Source organism: Nannobrachium achirus (assembly GCF_963921795.1).
Source record: "Nannobrachium achirus genome assembly, chromosome: 3".
Classification (NCBI taxonomy): Eukaryota; Metazoa; Chordata; class Actinopteri; order Myctophiformes; family Myctophidae; genus Nannobrachium; species Nannobrachium achirus.
The window spans coordinates 51825422-51837842 of NC_137812.1; the positions used below are offsets into that span (position 1 = coordinate 51825422).

The 12421-nt window shown below is 42.1% G+C and overlaps 1 pseudogene across 1 annotated transcript in view; it reads left to right on the forward strand.

Annotated features, from left to right (window-relative positions):
• Positions 1-11310, forward strand: part of LOC308282313 (broad substrate specificity ATP-binding cassette transporter ABCG2-like) — a 19920-nt pseudogene extending 8610 nt beyond the window's left edge. Inside the window, exons 8-15 of the transcript in view lie at positions 726-730; positions 1790-1872; positions 7883-7972; positions 9086-9210; positions 9439-9593; positions 9900-9989; positions 10271-10383; positions 11163-11310. The product of the transcript in view is annotated as a broad substrate specificity ATP-binding cassette transporter ABCG2-like (transcript). The remainder of the gene's footprint in view (positions 1-725; positions 731-1789; positions 1873-7882; positions 7973-9085; positions 9211-9438; positions 9594-9899; positions 9990-10270; positions 10384-11162) is intronic.
• Positions 11311-12421: the final 1111 nt, after the last annotated feature.

Sequence of the window (12421 nt, forward strand, 5' to 3'; positions counted from 1 at the left end):
CATCAATCTCACTTGTGGTCACAGACTCTCCTTAAGCGACTATAGGATAAAAGCTTAAAATATATTGTACCAATATCACCTTAACTCCTTTCAAACATTCTTATGTTGAGGAACAAGGCAGAGAGACAGGAATTGAGTTGAGGCTGGTTGGTTTCAGTGGGGTCGGGTTTGAGGTTGAGGTGGGCGGAGCTGGAGATGAAGGACTTGGTGCTCTCATTAGCCACCCCCATGGCGGCAAAATGCCGTCAGAAAAGTCATCTCACTTTAAGAATTATTAACAGTTAATTGGCCCCAAATAAGTCACAATAATCCCCCCCACAAGAGGAGACTCTGGGTGGCGTGGGCGCCCTAATCGGCTTTGGTGACTGTTGTGACCCGACTCTTGCCTGTTTGGCCAGGGATCTAAACTGATATCATATCTGGCCAGAGCCACCCTTGGCCCTGGGCCGGGACCCCATCACATGATGGCGTCATGACCCGTCACTCCCGCCGCCCCGCTTCCACATGAGGGGCCGGGTGGGGAATGAAGTGAAAGGGGGGCATCAACGCTAATTAGCTTATCCCTTCACCCTGGGGAACCACAGGCCCTCTGAGCCCTGTCATAAGCTGTAAACTGTCAGGATTAAACTTCAAGTCTCTTTCACTTGTTATAACAGTATTGCTGTCATCATCCACACCCAGTGACCTCTATCTGTGGTGATTCTCTAGTCTTTGTGGTTCTCTAGTCTTGGTATTTCTCTAGGCCCTGGTGGTTCTCTGGTCTTGGCCAAGAGGGATGAATATTCCAGGAACAGTCACTGTCCCTCAACAATTATAGCACTTTGCTTGATGTTTATTCTTCTGTGTCAAAAGACGAAGCACAGTATTTGACGAAATTCTTCCTTGTCACCAACCTCTGCTCCTTATTTCCGATCTCCCAAAAGAGCCACAGAGTTAAACCTTTCTCTGCCATGAAGAGATTAGTTTGTATTAAAGAGGTGAGGTTGGGGGGGGAGGGGGTTATGAAGGCTTTGATCAAACCAGGTCCTTCATTGCAATTGAAGTCTCCAAGCAGCTGTAACTACATATCATCAAGACACTTATGATTGTTTAGGTCCCATAACGTGTTGCTGTTTAAATAGTTGGAAATATGACTTGTTCACATAGTGTCCCTTAACCTTAGCTTTATTGACCACATGAACCCTAGCATCCCGATTCTGGGCATGTCATAATAAGTGAACATTCTGTGAAAATAGCAGGTCTACAAGCTCACAAGGCATCGCATTTGTGATGCGTTGTGAGCTTGTAGATCTGCTACTTTGGTGTGGAGATTTGGTGTAGGGAGAAAAAAGGAGAGGGCTAAGCACCAGACCCCTGGGGGAACTCGTCCACAAAAGAAGTACCGGTGATATAGAGTTTAAGTGGTAAATCTCTTGTGTGTTTCTATTTAGGCCTGTCACTGACACACATTGGCAAGAGATGTACAGTACTATACTGTATTCAATCATATATTAATTGTGCTTTATATTTATCAATACTGTATATACAGTATCTTAAAACTGCAAGCCATGTCTTATTTCAATGAATACAATGTTATTTTGACATATCTATACAGTAGAGGATGTTAAGACAATGTAACTGTATTAATCAGGGTTCCCTGATTGGCTGGGTTGGGTGGGCCAATCAGGAAGGTGGTGCTGATACAATATTATAGATATTTAGATAAAGAAGAATACAGGTTGATAATGATAATACTGTATATATTGTCTTTATATACAGGTAGATAATACTGTATATATTGTCTTTGCAGCTGGGAGTGAACATTTTCTTGGCTCTCATTGTGGGTTGTATTTTCTTTGGGGTCAAAGATGACCAAAGCGGGATCCAGAACAGGTGGGCATGACACAACAACAGTTTGTGCGTGAGTGTGTGTGTGCGTGTGTGTGTGTGTGTGTGTGTGTGTGTGTGTGTGTGTGTGTGTGTGTGTGTGTGGTGTGTGTGGTGTCTGTGTGTGTGTGTGTGTGTGTGCTGCGTGCGTGCGTGCGTGGCGTGCGTGCGTGCGTGCGTGCGTGTGTGTGTGTGTGCGTCCACAGTTGTGCATTTGTGTGTGTGTGTGTGTGTGTGTGTGTGTGTGTGTGTGTGTGTGTGTGTGTGTGTGTGTGTGTGTGTGTGTGTGTGTGTGTGTGTGACCCCACGACCACGTACACAGTGGAGTTTGGGACTACCACAGGGAGACGGGGGTGGTGTGAGAACAAACATGCTCTGACAGTTGGACATTGTCAATGTGAACATTGTGAACATCCAAAGAACCTGGGAATGGCTCTTGAAAACATGCCCTCCCAACTTGGGAACTGCACATGCATGTTTTCCTAAACAGGGAGCACAGCAACGCAGCTCAGGTTCCATCAGCGAACCACCTCAGGTCCTCCTGGACCTGGGAGCTACGTGCAGCCTACCAAGTACTGGAGCAACTGCTTACATGCTGGGACCAGTGGTGGAAAGTACATTTACTTAAGTACTGTACATACAGTACGTACAATTTTGAGGTGTTTGTGCTTTACTTGAGTATTTCCAATTTCCAATATGTTTACGTCTACTCCAGTAAATATTGTACTTTTACTCTACTACAATTATTTGAAAACTTTAGTTACTAATTACCTTTTATTTATTTTTTATTCATTTTAGATTTTGATTATTAGTACAAAACATAAATTAACCACTTCAGCCCTATAGTATACATTTGGGCCATTTGAAAATAGCTATTTTCAAAAGAGGTTTGCACGTTCGAAACATTTAAATGGGACATTCTGCATACTTTTACTTTTGGTACTTTAAGTACATTTGGATGCCAATACTCAAGTACATTTTGAATTCTGGACTTGTATTTGTAACAGAGTAAGTCTACATTGCAGTATTGATACTTTTACTTAAATCATTTGAGTACTTTTTCCACCACTGGCTGGGACTCACTGCAAGACTCCGCACAACAGGTGAGCCACTCACTACATTCCTACAGCACTGTGTAGCACAGTGGTTCCCAAGCCTTTTATCTCCAGACCCAAAAGAGAAATTGGATCCAAAAACCTTCTATCTGCTAATTCATGACGATTCTTTGATATATTTATTTATTTTATGATTTTTTTTTTCAAAATAATACTTGTGTAATTTAAATTCAAAACAAAACTAGAAGCAGTGCTCTTCCGAGCACAGGTCTCCACCAGGCCACACAAATCGGCCTGTTATAGCGCCACCATGAGGCTGATTTAAAAAATGTGGGGCAGAGGTTCTGAATTAGCATCCAGGGAGTGTGTGTGCTCAGTTTGGCAGCGATCGGGCCAACGGCGCCGGAGATTAGCTGGTAACAACCAGGCCACACAAATCGGCCTGTTATAGCGCCACCATGAGGCTGATTTGAAAAATGTGGGGCAGAGGTTCTAGATTGGCATCCAGGGAGTGTGTGTGCTCAGTTTGGCAGCGATCGGGCCAACGGTGACTGAGATTAGCTGCTCACAAACTGCGAGGACGCACGGACGCACGCACGCACGGACGGACGCACGCACGGACGGACGGACGGACGGACGGACGGACGGACGGAGGGGAAAACATACTCTCCCTCAGCCTTCGGCTGGTGGAGACAATTACAAATTATGGTATATTTACTCACAACCCATTGAAATGGGTCCGCGACCCACAGTTTGGGAACCACTGGTGTAGCACATTGCAGCTGACCGACAAGAAAGCATGGCATTTGAAATGAAACCTTTAATTTAAATCAATTTTATGTGAGCTGCAGTGTAGGGGGTCCTCCACTGGGGGCGCCACCACTTTTGCATCCGTTCTGGAGCACCAGGAGTCGGTGGTCCCCGGGAATTCCCCGTGAGCAGCCCCGTTGGGGTGGTCATGTTTGCGCATTTGGTCATTTTTTACATCTGGGGGTCCCCCAGGGACCTGGGGGTCCCTGGAGCTCCGGGGGTCCTTGGAGGTTGTAGTTTGGCAGCCAAGGAACGTGTGTGCAAAATTTGGCATGGATCGGGGCAACGGTTGCGGAGATATAAGCAGGGAAAAAGTGTGACGTGTGAGGTGTGACAGACAGACGGAGGGACTGACTGACTGACTTACACTTTGTGGTGGTTTTGATAGTAAAGTGCGACCTACGGTCGCAACAACACTTACCGTGACAGAAACTCAGCTTCAAATCAAGAAAATGGGTGCTAAAGCATGGTGGATCTGTAGAGTGGAAATAAAGTGCAGACACAAAAAATGAAAAAGAAAGCTAGGAAAATAACATGCATGCACAGCACTCTCTCCTTTCAACCCAAAACGATTTGATCATACGTCAGTGAATACCTTCATCAAACTATTGAGTTGGTGATGGCTCATTCATACAGTTTGTGTGAGCCCGTGTGTACATGCATCCACAGCATTGTTATTTTTCTGGAAAAAAAAGAAAGATATGTTGAGCCTTCTTATTTATTGCTTTAATATGATGCTTATATATACTGTACGTCAATACATGGGTACACTGTAGACGGGATCCAGAACAGGTGGGCATGAACAGGTGGGGCAGCCATAGCTGAATGGTTAGCGAGCCTGCCTGGGGCCTGGTTGTCCCTGGTTCGATTCCCGGCCAGGATAGCAATGTCGATGTGTGTCCCTGAGCAAGACTCTTAACCCCTAATTGCTCACGCACTCCTTGTGGGCTGCGAAGCAGCTGGGTTGGGCTGCAAATACAGAATTTCCCTCGCGGGAGGAGTAGGTAACTATTATTATTAGACATCCTTAAATTAAAAAAATATCTATAACTTTCCTCTACTACCCTGGATTTCCTGCGTGTTGACATTTTTACCATTGAGCTAATAGAGCCTGCCTTCTTGCTCAGGGGATACATTGAATCTATGTCAAACAAGTTGATACAAATATCAATAAAATAAACATAATCTCATCTTTTCTGGGGTTTGATAGTAAGCACGACACCCAGAATTAATGACAGAAGAGTGATAGAGGGGCGAGTGGAATAACTCTAGCGTAACTAGAAGCAGTGCTCTTCCGAGCACAGGTCTCCACCAGGCCGTGCGTACTGGTGGTGTTACTGTATAATAGGCCAATGTAAAAAGGGTGGCATATGTTCCTCACCTTAGATCTTTCATGGCAATCGGACGCTGCATGCATGATTTGAAGCATTGTTTTCCAAAAATGTGTTTTGCTAAAGTCTACCTAATGGTGGCGCTATAACAGGCCAATGTGAAAAAGGTAGCATTTGTTCCTTGACCTAGTGGGAATATGTGTGGCAAATTTCACGGTAATCGCAAGCTGCGTTGATGATTTGAGGCATTTTGTTCAAAAGCGGAGGAATCCTGCAAAATTTGGAAGCTAATATTAGCCAATCAGGATGGAATATGAAATATCAGACTGATCGGACTTGATCACATGACTATAGAGATACTGTGTACCGATTTGCGTGATTTTTGCATAAAATCTCAAGGAGTAATATCCAAAAATGTGTTTTACATATGTCGGCCCAAAGGTGGCGCTATAAAAGGCTGATGTGAAAAATGCAGGGCAAAGGTTTATCCTTAGCCTCTAGGGAGTGCGCTTACAAAGTTTGAAACTGATCGGTGGAGTTATAGGTAAAACCACAAATCGGCCTGTTATTCAGCAGCGAAGTGTGATGTCACTTCCGTGAAATCGCGTGAAATGTCGCCCTCTACGGGGTTCATGCTGGTATTGTTTTGTATTCAAATCGCCATTGAGGAATTTGCGATCACCGCATATAAGAACTGTGTTAAAAATATAAACACACCATGTGCGCGGACATGCTCTCAGCGACAGTCTGTCCCAGACACGAGTGTCTCTCTGTAGTTTCCAACATTTAGGACAGTGTTGATTACATTTTCTCTGACAACAGGCTGTATCAGATATGAATGAATATCATAAACTATGCAGAACCCCCCCGCTGACAGAAACGCGCACATGGTGTGTTTATTTTTTTAACACAGTCCTTATATGCGGCAATCGCAAATTTCCCAATGGCGATTTGAATACAAAACAATACCAGCATGAACCCCCTAGAGGGCGTCATTACGCACAAATGACGACATGGCTTCGTTTCTCTATAGCGCCACCATGAGGCTGATTTAAAAAAAATTAAGTGGCATTTCTTCCTCGGCCTAGTGGGAACGTGTGTGCGCGATTTCATGATAATTGCACTTTGCGTTTGTGATTTGAGGCATTTTGTTCAAAACGGCTCAATCCTACAAACTTTGGAAGCCAATCTTAGCCAATCAGGATGCAATATGCAAAATCGGACAGATCTGTGTCGATCACATGACTGTCGAGATACTGCCTACCGATTTGTAGGATTTTTGGACAAAATCTGTAAGAGTAGTGCACAGAAATGTGTTTTGCGAACATCGGCCACTAGGTGGCGCTAGAAAAGGCCCATTTGAAAAATTTAGGGCAGATTGGCATCCAGGGAATGTGTGTGCTCACTTTGGCAGCAACTGGGCCAACGGCGACTGAGATTAGGTGCTCACAAACTGCGAGGACGCACGGACGGACGCACGCACGCACGGACGGACGGACGGACGCACGGACGGACACACGGACGGAGGGGAAAACATACTCTCCCTCAGCCTTCGGCTGGTGGAGCCAATAAATCCTATTTCCTCTACTCACACCTTGACCATTATTTTATTGGTCACAACCTCAATGGAGCATATTAGACCCTAGAATTACAAATGCAGTATAAAAGTCTCTGTACAGCTCGTTTCTCTCTCCCTTTCATTTCATGCATGGCTGGTAGAATATAAGGACTTAGTGTTTCGTTAAATTCAAAGTCAACACATAGACTATGGCTGACTGTATACGGCTGACTCAAATGCATGTACTGTAGCTTGATAGGGGCCAACTTAGTCCCTGTCGTTGGGTGCCCAGATTCAGATCACAGTCAGATTATTGTCATATCATATCATTCACATAGAATGATGGGTGAACAATGTTGTTTAATGTAGCCTGGCAGATTTTTTTTTCCAGCACACAGAGAGCTGAAAACAGACTTATTAAAAGTTTTATGTCAGATTTTTTACATGTTCATAAAATAGAATGATAGGATTCAGGTTACAAATTTGCAAAGTGGCTCATTAAAAACTGTATTCAAAAGCATAAATGTGTTTCCTTTACAAAGGTTTATAATCAAATGAATACATGTTGCTAACTAAAGACTTTGGATTGGAGGTACTTACGTCATACACCCTTGTACTGTAAGTATATATTATGTACTGTAATGGGGATTTTTGAGCGGTGGTTACACCGTCTCCTATACGTGGCCGTGTGTGTATGCGCGTGTGTGTGTGTGTGTGTGTGCGTGTGTCCGTGTCTGTATGTAGCCTGCAGAGCCTGCAGTACCTTTTCTTACCACACATGTTAAGGGAGGGGCGCTGTTGTTCAGGCCAGAGACACACACACACACACACACACACACACACACACACACACACACACACACACACACACACACACACACACACACACACCGACCACCGCTCAGTTCACACGGGTGTGATTTTTTATCAAAAGTGTACTTGACCACATGAACCCTCAGCAAAACATTCAGCAAAAATAGCAAATCTACAAGCTTACAACATATTGCATTGCACTGCATTGGGAGCTTGCTATTTTCAGTGAACACATTTGATGTAGAGGGGAAAAAGGAGGGGTCCTAGTATAGACCTCTAGGGAATCCAGATGGTCAATGAAGTATGTAGGGTTTAAGTGGTTTCCACAGGTTAACTTATTTAGAATCAAGCCAATTTAGCCATGCATTGTTTTTGTGACTAGTGTCCCATGTTTTCCTTTCTGTGACACCTTACTGTACCTGACATTCCCCTGTTATGTCTTGTTGTAGGATGGGAGCCCTCTTCTTCATCACCACCAACCAGTGTTTTAGCACAGTATCCGCAGCTGAACTCTTCATCACAGAGAGGCAGCTCTTTGTGTATGTATTGTGGCGGATTATTGTACCTATCGTTAACATGTGAAGCAAGAGGTGCCAGGCACAACAACCCCTGTCGCCCCTTTAAAAAGAACAAACACCGGGTGAGCTCTGGCTTCTTACCCTTATGGTGAAGCCTACCATTGTTCATTGGGGGGATTAGAGCTCAGAAATGGAATGGCTTTGTGCTTATTTTGAAGTAAATGTGACTATTTTTGTAGAAAGAAAGAAATAGATAATATAAATATATATAAATAATGTAATTGACCGCAGTTGCCCCCAAACTTTAATCAGGTTTCATATCATGAGTTCCCTTAAACATTGTTTTTAAACAAAAAATAATAATTAAAGCAATTCTCTTATAACAGTAATATTAATAATAATTAATAATAAATTGCAAACACACTTTTTTAATTTGTGTTTATAATGCAGCACTGAAATATCTGTAGTCACAGAAAGATTGTTGACAGAAAGATGATCCTAAAAGTATGTCTATAATAATGTAAAGATAAAATAGGAGAAATCAAGAAAGACTTTGTTTGCCACTGGTTTCCACAGGAGCTGGTATAGCAACCAGGCCTGGAATTTCGTCATTTTAGGGGCAAGGCCACTTGGCCTTTGATGTTTTGGGTTAGGGTTAGGGTTTTTGAGGGCACAAAGGCCAAATGCCAGGGCAGGAAGGCCATCAAATAAAACATGATTTTAGTCCATTGAAATAATTTGTTGAATTTAAGGGTTAGGGACCTAATCTTCAATGAAATAGATAGATGATGGTATTTACAATCTGATCCATGCTCAGTCCTGCACCATTCAAAGTCACTGGATTGGTTTAAAGATGGGGACTCAGGGAAGTAAACAATCTCAACAAAAGACATGGTGTCTACATGACAAGAAAGATACACAGGTGTCTACTATCTACATATTGACAAGAGATAGGCAGGGGCATTAAGGCCACTGTGGCCTCAGGTCATGCCATTGGTTTGAAGGGCACAAGGCCAAACTGAGGGGCAACGGCGGCCATGGCCTTCATGGCCTCCATGAAATTCCTGCCCTGATAGCAACTGATAAAGCGTGGCAAACCAAATCTTTCACATTTCTGCATTTCTCCCCTGATAGGCATGAATACATCAGTGGCTACTACAGAGTGTCTGTATACTTCCTGTCTAAGATCCTGTCAGACATCATCACTTTGCGCACCATCCCCACAGTCATCTTCTGCTGTATCGTCTATTTCATGATCGGTAAGATGGAAAGGTGGAGCAATTTACTTCTAAATCATTATTATTGATTCAATAAACATTGAGTGTGTGTGTGTGTGTGTGTGTGTGTGTGTGTGTGTGTGTGTGTGTGTGTGTGTGTGTGTGTGTGTGCACGTTTGTGCGTGTGTTCACATGAGTGTGTGTGTGTGTGTGTGTGTGTGTGCGTGTGTGTGTGCGTGTGTGCGTGCGTGCGTGTTTGTGTGGTTTCAGGTTTGAAAGCCTCAGCTTCCGCCTTCCTCACCTTCACATTGACAGTGACTCTGATGGCGTACACCGCCACAGCCATGACTATGGCCGTATCAGCAGACCAGAGTGTGGTCGCTCTAGCAAACATCTTGATGACCATCACCTTTGTCCTTATGATGGTTAGAGGAATTCACTTTTGAGCTTTTGTAAACCTGTGACGTCTTCATTTTTGTGGTCATTGTTGCTCTTCTTTATGCTATACACATATTTGTGTTTTCATCCTTTCATCATTGTGTTTTTTATCAGTAGATTCTGTCTATCTTAGTGCAGTAAATTGAGTAGATGAAGTTTTTTTTGGGGGGGGTGACATGAACTAAACAGCATGAAGCAGTCTTTGGAACAAACAAGCAAAAGGGGATATGGGGAATCAAAAGGAAGGAAGGGTGGGGTCAAGTTAAGTTTTAATTAGTGTTGTGTGTATTCAGATCTTCTCTGGTCTGCTGGTGAACCTCCCTAGTATCATGGACTGGCTGGCCTGGCTAAAGTACTTCAGTATTCCTCGCTATGGTCTGGCTGTAAGTCACACTTGATTATTTTCCTCTCCTAATCATTAAAACATAACACACATTTGATAATGTGATCTAATACTTCAATGGTTTCATGAATAAAGCTTTACCCAATCATTCACTAAAGTAAGTCCTGTTTGTCCATGTGCCAAAGCAGTTTTCCTTTTGCATACAAACAACTTGCTACAGTGTTTTGAAGACTTTGTTTGAATTATGTTATCACATTTCTCCTGTATAAAATCTATGTGTAACTTTAATAGATAAAGCTAATTTATCTATTGTATTTCCAGGCCCTTAACATCAACGAGTTTGTGGATTTGAAGTTTTGTAATGACCTTGCGATGCGCAATGCCACCATGTCTCCTGCCTCGACCAACTGCAGTGTGAACCTAGCTGGCCTAACGTAGGTTTATGTAATATGCACAGTATCTACACAAGTGGGTATATACAACATAATAATATACGTATATACAGGGTTCCCACACATTTTCACCAATTCATTTCCAAAACTTTTCCAGAATATTTAACCCAATTTCCAGGACTATATAACAATAATTCAGCTCAATAACAAGTCGCTTTCTCCTATGTGCAATGCCCAAAGACAGGTAGTGTATGCCAGTGGTTCTCAACCTTTTCAGGCTGTGACCCCCGAAAGAATCATATTTTAACCCACCCTGACAAGCACTAAGAGTTGAGGAATTTTGTATAACACGTTTCTATTGTGAAAATAGCAGATCTACATCGCTGCGAGGCCTTGCTGCGAGGCCTTGTGCTGCGAGGCCTTGTGAGCATGTAGATCGGCTATTTTCACAATTTCTGCCTCTAATATTTGACAATTTGGCCTATGTTTAATTTGTCATTTCAGAGGTATTAACAAAATCAATAACCAAAGACAATGCATAGCTATTTTTTCCAGGACCCTTGATCAATTCCAAAACTTTTCCAGTACTATTTTTCTAATTTCAAAATATTTCCAGGAATTTCATGACCGTGGGAACCCTGTATATACAACATAACTTTACAAAATATTTTACACGCACGCACGCACGCACGCACACACACACACACACACACACACACACACACACACACACACACACACACTTTTCTCTTTCTCATTGTTTTACCTAATATGAGCAAAGAATATTTCAAAAGAATATTTCCTGATTTGTATTGTTCCAGATGCACAGGGGAACAGCACCTGGACTATCTAGGAATAGAATACACCACATGGGGGATGTGGAAGAATCATGTGGCTCTGACTGTCATGGCTGTCATCTTCCTCATCATCGCTTACCTGAAACTACGCTTCATCAAGAAATTTACTTAAGAGCATGTCTCTCTTGTGCAGTTTACTGTCCTCTTCAATGAGAAAGAAATCTGAGAAGCAATACATACAAACATATATTCTGCCACCAAGGAATGCGTCTATGGTTTGCATTGGGAATGCACTGATATATAGGCTGTATATCGGTATCTATCAACCGTTATTCGCCGGCATCAGCATATCAGCAATTAAGTTGACATTCACTGTTGGCAGTATTCACTGATGGTTTATCTGTCGTTGTGATGCATCAAATTTGCACTGGCTATAATGGTGTGTTGGTTATCTTTAGCCTACCAAACTGAAGATTCAGATTAGAATTTTTATCATGAAGATTTATTTGTTATCTTGCCACAAAAGAGGGAATGAATAACAACAAAAGTGAAGTAAAGAAACATCAGTAGCGACTATCGGCCAAATTGTTATTTTAAATATCAGGTATCGACCCAGAAGAGAATTTCCATATCGTGCATCCCTAGTTTGGATTTATAATAGATTCTTATTACCGCACATATTGGTTAAAAACTGTACACTGTACATGAATGTAAAATAGCTTTGTGTGGATATAATGTACATGTGAAGTCCTTTTCCTTTCATTCACTAATTGTTTACTGGAGGTTTACACTGGTTATGAGTTTTGTAGCTAAACTGAATTATGACAAATCCATGTTATTTTAGTCTTACACATCCATTCTGAATCACACCAAATTGAATGTTGCTTCACAATGATCACCTCAAGCTATGTTGATTGTTTTGTAAAGGATGTACACCTGAATCAAAGTAGACGTTGAATATGTTTTACTTGCTCTACAGTAGATCTATAATTTGTTCAACAGTATTAAATATTTGAGAACAAACATTTGTGAGAACAGTGTTCCTAGGCTAGTGTTTAAAAACTAACTTTTATAAACATTGCAATGTAACCTATGTATTCTTTGGTTTTGTCATGTTTCAGTTCTATTCTTTGTGATATTAATTTGAATCCTTTCATAGTTGGTATGTATGGCAGCTGTTATAGGAGTGTGCATTTTAAGCAACAAAAAATTACAGAGGAAATAACAATATACTTTATTGTGTACAATAACATAGATATACAAAATATTATAAGGCACAGTGG